The sequence below is a fragment of the Miniopterus natalensis genome, chromosome 12, assembly GCF_054644295.1.
Source record: "Miniopterus natalensis isolate mMinNat1 chromosome 12, mMinNat1.hap1, whole genome shotgun sequence".
NCBI classification, from domain to species: domain Eukaryota; kingdom Metazoa; phylum Chordata; class Mammalia; order Chiroptera; family Miniopteridae; genus Miniopterus; species Miniopterus natalensis.
The window spans coordinates 6,963,665-6,972,888 of record NC_142092.1 but is presented as its reverse complement, the minus strand read 5'-3'; the positions used below and the strand labels follow the sequence as shown (position 1 = coordinate 6,972,888).

Sequence of the window (9,224 nt, the reverse complement as noted above, 5' to 3'; positions counted from 1 at the left end):
GCAGGCCTCAGACCTCTGCTTCTGCATTGACTCCAGTGCCCTCCTCACCTATCCCCGTGGCCCCACTCTCCTGATCTGAAGGGACCCAACCAACTTCCCACCTCCATGGTCCCAGACCCTGTGTGAAGCTCTCCCTCTGTTCAAGGCCCCAGGCTATCCTGCCTTGAGGTGCCCACACATGTTCCCCAATTGGACCCTGGTGTCACCGTTTTTGCTTAGCTTCTCCAGGACTTAGTGGCCAGGCAATAAGCCTTGACACAATGTCCGAGGTCATTCGTCCTGGCAATCTGCCTGACACAGGGGCTTTGTGCAGCCATCAGGCCCCCAGCAGGCCTCACAGTGCACCTAGCCCAGCCTTCAGAATCCCTGAGAAAGTGGGAAAGCTCCTGTTCAGTGCGTGTCTAGGGTGGATCAGATGCCATTGGAAAGATCCAGTGCAAATTCTTTCCAATTCTGCCATTTCCCAAATATCCTAACCCTCACCGGAAGGTGGTCGTAGTTACCAGCCTATTAACACGGAGATCTCACTGGCTTGAGCCAGGAACTTGCTCTGGAACTCCCTTCCCAAGGTAATCTTGGGAGGCCTTGAGAAAGTGTCCACCCAGTGTCCACCCTGCATGGGCATTTCCGGCTGTCTTGGTCTCTGGCCATCCCTCTGGCTGGAGCTCCACCAGGGTGAGACCACTCTGGGTAGCTGTGTGCCCACCACCAGTGTCAGGCTTTAAGAGCTCCCCTGTTTCTAAAGGAGGTAGGTGAACCTTCTCTCCCTTGGTGGTAAACCCAGTTATGGGGTCTCTGGCAGGGTTCCTCAGGCCCCTGGATGACAGTGTGGCTCATACACATTCTCCAATTCACATGGAGAAACTTACGGAGGAGCTGGCAATGTTACATATTTTGACCTAATCTCGGTGGTGGTTGCACAGGGATATAGTCATGTAAAAAGTCACTGAGCTGTACACTTAGGATTTGTGAATTTTACTTTTTTAAAAAAAATTTAAAAAAATATATCTTTATTGATTTCAGAGAGAGGAAGGGAGAGGGAGAGATAGAAACATCAATGATGAGAGAGTCATTGATTGGCTGCCTCCTGCAAGCCCCTGACTGGGGATAGATACCGCAACCCGGGCATGTGCCCTGACCGGGAATAGAAGCCCGATCACCTGGATCCTAGGTCGACGCTCAACCTCTGAGCCACGCCCGGCCATGTGTGAATTTTACTTTATTCAATTCAAATAAGCTACAAACATTTAAGATAATTTGCATGTACCTATAACCACTGATGTTTTTAAAACATGTTTGCAAATCATTTGATGCTCCACCCTTCAAAATGTGCAGCTTAATTCCCCCCCTTGAAGGAAGAGAAGTGATGCTATGTGACTTCTGAGGCTGGGTCCTACAAAGCATGTAGTTTCCCCCTGGCTCCTGGCTCTCAAAATGTTTGCTCTTTGGTAAGCCAGCACCATGTCATGGAGACATTCAAGCAGCCTTGCGGAGAAGCACTCAGAGTAAGGAGCTGAGGCCTCACACAAGCAAACTGTAGCAACTTGCAGTCATGTTGATAGTGGGGAAGGACACGTAATAAAAATAGAGCTACAGTTGTTTAATAATTATTTACAGTACTAACTATAGATAAGAGGTTTTCCTAGGAAACTGGAGGATGCGTTGCAAGAAGAAAAACAGGGCTGTAAAAAGAAATGCATTTTAAAAGCAGACCAAGGACAGGACATGCTTTAGCTTGGTTGCTGTGCCTGGACTCTGACCGCCTCCAGAGTTGGCCTCAGGAACACTGACCATTCTGCAGTCCCAGGAATGGGCTGAGCTGTTTGTAACATCATAGATTAGTCACCTTGCTATTGGACTTTGAGCTCCTGAAGCTGGACTGCAGACCTTCCCCTCCCCTTTCCCTATTGCACTTGAAGCTCACAGCTGCATGCACTTATCTTTTCCCTCACTGGTATATAATCAGCTGACTGGTGAAGGGGATCAGAGCAGAATTTCCAGGGTAACTGACTGCTCTCCCCATACTGCCGGCATTAAAAGAATAAACAAATCCCTTGTGTCCACTATCAAAGTGGGTCAGCCAGTGTGCACATAGGTCCTCTGCCCATGATGACCTCAGATCCCTGAAGCCATCACTAACAGTGACTACAACTCATAAGAGACCTGGAGCCAGAGCTACAAGGTTAAGGTGCTCCCAGGTCTTTGTGCCACAAAAACTGCCAGAGATACTAAATGTTTCTTCTTGTTTTAAGTCAGTAAGTTTGGGGGTAATTTGATACACAGCAATACGCAAGACCTGTCTTCAGGGTTGGGGTTCTCTTTGAGTAGGATATTTCACAACTGTAAATGATTGAAATGTTTGAGGTTCTTTATATTTTAGATTCTAATTTGGAAAAACAGTTTTGAGTGCTGTGTAGAAGGTAATATTTAGATTAAAACATATCTGGGTCTAAAAATTTAAAAATGCAAGTAACATTGTTGGGGGCAGAGATGTTGATCATACTCTGTTAACCATGATTGTGAATGGGGAGAGGGCACCTAATAGGAATAGGACCATAGTTTTCTAATGATTATTTACCTTACTAACTATAGATAAGAAGTTTTCATACAGACCCTGGGAAACTGGAGGATGTGCTGCAAGAAGAAAAACAGAGCTGTAAAAAGATGAGACACCTTGGGGCCTGGATGAGTCCACTGATCAGAAAAGAAAATGCATTTTCAGAACAGACAAAGACAGGATGCACTTTGATTTGGTTGCTGTGCCTGGAGCCTGACTCCCATCTGGGAGTTTACCTCAGGAATGCTGACAATTCTCAGGTCTCAGGAACTGGTGAAACTGGTGTTTAATACCAATGAAAATTAACTATCTTGTTTATCTGACTTCAAGATCCTGGAAGGAGACACATGGACCACAGACCCTGCAGCCATCCTCCCCCAGGCCCTTACCCCTTGCATGTGCCCCTATATAACCAGCCAGGTAATAAGGGAAGGGCAGAGCAGATTTTATGTGGATGAATCCCTCTGCTCTCCCATTTTGCTGGCAATAATGGAATAAACCTTCAACTATGATTCAACCTTGTCTCTGCTTAATTGGTTGAAGTAGCGATAGGCAGCCGGGACCCATTGTGTCCAGTTTCAGTATTATGTTATTAATTTTCTTATTGTTTCTTTCCATTTTTGGACCCCAAGTGAATACAGCCTGTACGTATTCAGAGTCGGGTTGGACCAAACTGCTGAGGGAGATGAGAGAATCAGTGAGGCCCACTCTGAGGCATTTTCCCACAGCAGCAAGCCAAGGCGCCAAGACTGAGGACAGTGTGAGAAAGAACAGAAGGAAACCGCCGCTTCTCTGTGGACAGTTCTCAGCCCCTAACCATTTGTGCCTTAGAGTTCACGTTTCTGTCAGTCATCTTCTTGTTCGTGCATTCGTAGCATCAAGAAGTCAGGCTGCCACTCGCCCAGTGACGAGTGTCTGGTTGGGCGCGTGTCCCGCCCTCGCAGGTGCCTGCCCTGCCGGCTGCCTGTGCTCAGGGGGCACCTTCAGCTTTGGAAAGGGATGCAGCTTGTTGCTGTTACAAGACGCAAGTCCCCTACACACACTGAATGGTCATACATAGGAAATATGCAGCAACCCTCCTTTTTGCTTGATACTCAGTGACTAAGAGAAATTTATTCCCAGCACAATGCCAGACTTGCAGCCTCAGGGCGAGCGGAAGGAAAGCAGCTTCCACCACTGCTTCCACTCAGGTGCTGCTCCTCTCCCTGGGCCCCAGCCTCCCATCCCTCCATGACCTCACCAGCACGTCTGTTTACGAGCCCTTTAAATACGTGCTTATGAGCAATTTTCAAAGGAAAATGATTTAAACTGTCAGTGCTAGGAAAGAGCAAGCACCTGATAAAGGATGTGTAGGAATTCTCCCCCAAACAACCATTAGTGTTACTCTCCAACCACTGGGGGTACTTGAGCATCAATTTTCTCTGAAAAGAAAGGAAAGTTGACAGGACAAGAATAACTACCTGGACCACCAGGCTGTCCTGTGCCTCTGGAGACTGTTATCTCTGCCCATAGGTGTGTCCTTGATGCCTTTCCCATCCCCGTGCGTCCCTGCATGAAGCCCCAAAACACAGACAACTGAGGGGAAAATAAGCAGCTTTAGGTGGTGAAATGCAGGTGTCAGTGGAAACTATTCTTAAGCTGGCAGAGTTAAGATTCAACAAAAACTATTAATTTATAAGGACACAGAAGAAGACAGTTTTTACTGTCAGGAGAGAGAATAAATACTAAATAATGATGATGATGATGATTTTAAAAATCTTGAAAATAACATAAATCCTTTTTCCCAGCTAAACAGCTTGAGTCCTTTTAGAATTAGGTGAAAGGTTGAGAGCACTTAAATAAGATGAAGAAACCTCGAGAAGATTTCTCTTTTAAACAAAGGAACTTTGGAAAACCCAAGAAGGAGGTAGATAGTAAAAGTTGGGAGATGTGTGCATGCACATCTGTGTGAGTAAAGCTGAGCTGCCTACATTCTGCTCCAGTTGGAGTTCTGACAGTTGGCATGAAAAGAAATGAGCTGGGGCCCAGGGAAGAGATGGTGAGGGTCACAGGGAACACACCACTGAGGGGAGCACGTGGTACCTTGATGACACACTGGAGATACAAAAAAGGAAAATCTAATGGGGAGGTGGGAAATGCCAGCCTGAGGGACCTTTGGTTCAGTGGGTTCAAGGCTGGACACAAGCGGTAGTGGCAAGGGGACAGGTGTCAGGGTTTCGTCCATGACCTCATGCAGGCGCCTCCTCAGCCAAGAGCCCACAGGTCTCTGAGCAGGCTCTGACCCTGCAGCCAGAGCATTACGCATTTCATTGTCATTTGAATCCAAGAGATCAGTGTCTTTTGCCCCATATTCTCTGAGAAGAGGGTGGGGGCAGGCAAGATTAGGGAAATCCCGAGGGGCCTAGCCTACCAGAGCCTATGCTCGGAGGCAGAGGGCATCCTAGCTTTCCCCCCAAGATCATGACTTTTCCAAAACCAGGGCTGGAACCAGCTCCCAGACAGTGTCTGTATGAGGACACTACCTTCAGTGGAGACAGAGCCTGGGGACAGCTCATGGGCCCAGGGCTTTTAGGTTTCTGTGCTGCCAGGCAGTCTAGGTCATCACACAATACCTCCTCTCAGATGTGATGAGCCAGTGAGTCAATACACTCACTGAGTAACCACAGAGCGTGCAAGCAGGTGCCAAGTGTTCTGTCACATTAAAGGGCAAAGAATCACAGGCCACATTTCTTTCTACTTCCCATTGCTTCACCCATGGGGCAAAGTGGCCAGAAGCTCTTGATTTATACCACTTCAGGGATGCTGCTAGAATAGAAGTTGCCCCTAAAAATACTGTGATTAATGACATATGGAGCAAAGTGGAGTAAAGAGAGCAGGGTTTTGGCATATTAGGCAGATGCCAGATCTGGCTCAGCTCCAGGCTGAGGGATCTTGGACCAGCTGCTGACCTCTCTGGGTCTTCCCTTCATCTGTAAATTTTGAATGCTACTGTTGATGATGATGCTAATCTTTAGCTCCTAGTGTTATGAATAGCACATCAAGTGTGAAGAGCCATGTGAATGTCAGGTGTTCCTGCTGTAACTCAGGGGTAGAGTCCTTGGTCCCATGAAAGCCCAGAGGCACCCAGTCGGGCCCATTGAAGGGCTTCCTGGAGTCCACATAACACGTTCTCCATGAACTGGGGGGGGTGGGGGGTGGGGGTGCAGACACACCTCCAATTCAGGGGAAAGCCATCTCTAGGCCTCACTGCCAGCCTGGACAGGTGGTTGGGGCTTTTCTGCACACATGGTGGGCAGAATGGAGCTAAGTGCCTTGCAGGCTTATGTGAAATGAGCTCAACTTTACACTAGTTTTTAGAAATTACAAACTGTTGCAGTTGTCTGAGTCTGGAGTCAATAATTTTGAAAACTTGATGACTAGAATAAAAGGAAAACATACTATTTAAAGATTACCTTTCATGCTCCTACTATGTGCCAAGCAGCCCTCTAGGCCCTGAGTGCTGCCCTCATGGAGATCACAGCCTAGCGAGGGAGACAGATACCAGTCATGTCACTCATGCTGGGTGCTGTGCAGCCAAGGGGATGTGTGAAGGGTGATGGGCCTGGTCTTGGAAGGCTTCCCTAAATGAGTGAATTTTAAGCTGATATCCGCAGGATGAGTCACACTTTATAGTGAAAAGGTGGTGGGTGCCTGCTTTAAACAGCACAGACTAAAACTGGAACAAAACAGGGGAAATGAGCATGGCCCTTGTGCAAAGATGACATACAAATTTGTGAAATGTTCCACATTTTTGCACAATGATATGCATGTATTTAATGCCACAGGACTGTATATTTAAATGATTATAATGCTAAGTTTTATGTTAGGTAAATTTTGTCACAATAAAATAGAAGAGGGGTGATGTTGGGAAGGGCCTGTTGTAGGCAGAGGGAACAGCAGGTACAAATGTCTTGTGGGGAGAGGGAGCATGGATGAGAGGAAAGCCAGCAGGGCTGCTTTGTCCAGATGTGGGGGTGTTGTATGGCCCAAGATGAGGCAGAGGCCAGACCACACAGAACCTGAATGTTGACCTGTGTCTGCGACTAGTGGGAGATTGTGGAGAGCTTTCATCAGGACAGTGACATAATTTGTGTTTTAAAAAATCACCCTGGATTAGCATGGAGAGTGGGTGTGTTACCAGCAAGACAAGGAGACCTTGGTTTTTGTCTTCCACAAGGAAAGATTTCAGTCAAGAGACAAAGTGCAGCAAAGCCATCAAGAATTTATGGGCAGCAGCAAAAACACAGTTAGGACAGTGAAACAAGGAAGGGCAAAGAAGTCAGAGTAAAGGGGCTCTTGGAGACAGGTTTAGGGAGTTAGTCCGGGATGAGCTGCCACTGCCCATTGCTCCCATGGCTGCAAGTCTCGTGGGGTCCCTTAGAGTTTAGGAGATTCATGCCTGTGGGGCAAGAAGAGGGAGAAGGGAATGGCATGGGCATCCTCCGTAGAGGGAGCCTGTTCTGGTTCCTTTGTGTTGAGGGTATTTCTTTCTTTCTTGCAGGTGGGGAATCTTAGGGGAGGTCTCAGGGGAGGGTCTCAGTAGAATATCCATCAGCTTTTCAGATGAGCTCTTTCAGGGTTGTGGTCTCTGCTTATTGGTCAGCACCAGGGCAGGGGGTAATTAGTCAATGGAGCTGGTCTTGAGGCAACCAAGGCATCATTTGCCCTGTTTTGCTGCTTTTCTGGGCCTGGAACTGAAATACAACTGAGGCCTAGGCGTTATCTTTAGGGAGGGAAGGTCAGGGTGCCTAAACTTCATGACCAGGGATATGCCAGGAAGGAATGGACACCCTGGGGGTGAGGTCCTTGTTTTCCCAGTTTTTGCCCCTTGCTAGGCATTTGGGGCTTTCATTTCTGGTGACCTTCTGGACCAGGCCCATTGTCCTTGCTCTGCTTGTGTCTCTCTAACTCCCTATTATAGGTGGAGAAACAGTGAATGTGGCTAACCAGTTGGGAAGGTGTAGAGTTCTCCAGGAGAGGGGTGAGTGCTACTTTGAGAGTGTTGAGAAAAGTCAGAGGGTAAATGGATGAACTGGTTGAGGGCTTGCTCTGGGGGTGAGGGAAAGGACCAGTCAAGAAAGATAGCCATGAGTCTAGATTGATGGTGGCACCAGTGACTGGAACAGGAAACCCAGAGAGGAGGTTTGGAGGGTGGATCATGTTTTGGACACACTGAGTTTGTGAGCCTCGGGGAGGAGATCCCTGTACAGGGTGTTGGCTCAAGGCTCACTGAGGCCCACACTAATGTCTGGCAGAGTGTCGGTGATGCTACCTGCATCGCAACACAGTGCTGCTCTCCGAGGCCTGTCTGTCACTTGACATGTGAGGACTCAGAACCACCCCCAGGGGAAAACAGATGGAACACCCAGTCACCCTTATGCAGCAGCCAGGCCTGCTCCCCCGGGCAGCTGGCAAAAACAGCTCCCTTTTCTGAATGGTTGCTCCCAAAGAAGCTTATTGGCTCTGCAACAGACTCTTGACTAAACTGCATGATGTGGTGGTTAAATGGGGTTGGGTGTACCGTCCGGTGTCCATCTCTGATCTCTTAGAGCCAATGCGGGCAGTCTTCAGAGTGCTTCTGAGACGTTGAGGTTAGAGGCAGATCCTGGACACTGGGTGACTGGAGCTAAATTTTATGTCCAGTTACAGGCCTCGTGTCTCTGGAATGGCTGCTTTTTCATTTGATGATTTTGGAAAGTCAAAAACATACACATTTGGGATCCACCTGAGGCAGAAGTAGCTCTGTATTTTTAGACTTCTCACCTCTTTCCCTCTAGCTTCTCTGTCGTCTCTAGGACCACACCAGACTCATTCCGAAGTAACCTCATTCTTTATGCCTCACTGATGAAAGATACATAAAGGATTGGGCTGAACAATCCACTATCAATAAAACAATATTTTAAAAGGCTCTAGCTTTAGGACATATGTCTAGGGAAGTGAGAATGTAATAAATGTAATAAATGATTAGTCACACGTGCCAGAAGAAGTCACACTGGCTGGACTGAGGGGCTATTTTTAATCATGCTCACTGACTGAGTTCCCTCACAGTGTACAAAGGTCGATGGGCCAAATTCTGGGCCAAGTTCAGAACTTTAATGCCCTGGAAGAAGCTGGTCATCACCAATTTAAAAGTGGGTAACAGTATGAATTAACCCTTGAGTTTGATGGTAAATGGACTGAGGGAATTTGTTCATCTAAAAAAATCAACCAAGATGACCTTGATGTGTCCTCAAGAAAATACAATATGATGTAAGGCTACATATAAGTAAATAAATGTTATAAGCATATCTCAGAGAAGCATTATATTATGAAAGCAGAAGGATGGTAGTACAGCTGTAGGAAAAATGGTCAAAAAGTGAGACGGGGGTGTTTCGTCGCTGCTCTGATTCCACAGTCGCCAAGCACCAACATCTTAATAGTTTGGCTCTGATTTTTGACTTTGCCGCTGGTGGAGGAAGAAGTTGGTACAATGATTTTGAATCACCTAATCAAAATATTCTTTAGTGTAGATTGCTACATTGTTTCTTAGATTTGTACAAATTCTTTGATGAGTTTGGTGGGTGCTGGTCGGTTCCATAGCCTCTTATCTGGGTTGATCTTCCTCAGGAGCCCACCATCTGAAGGGTGG

The 9,224-nt window shown here is 47.1% G+C and overlaps 1 pseudogene; it reads left to right on the top strand.

Moving 5' to 3' along the window:
• The first annotated feature begins 6,249 nt into the window (after positions 1–6,249).
• On the top strand, positions 6,250–6,349 carry LOC148091761 (U6 spliceosomal RNA; annotated as a pseudogene).
• The last annotated feature ends 2,875 nt before the right edge of the window (positions 6,350–9,224 follow it).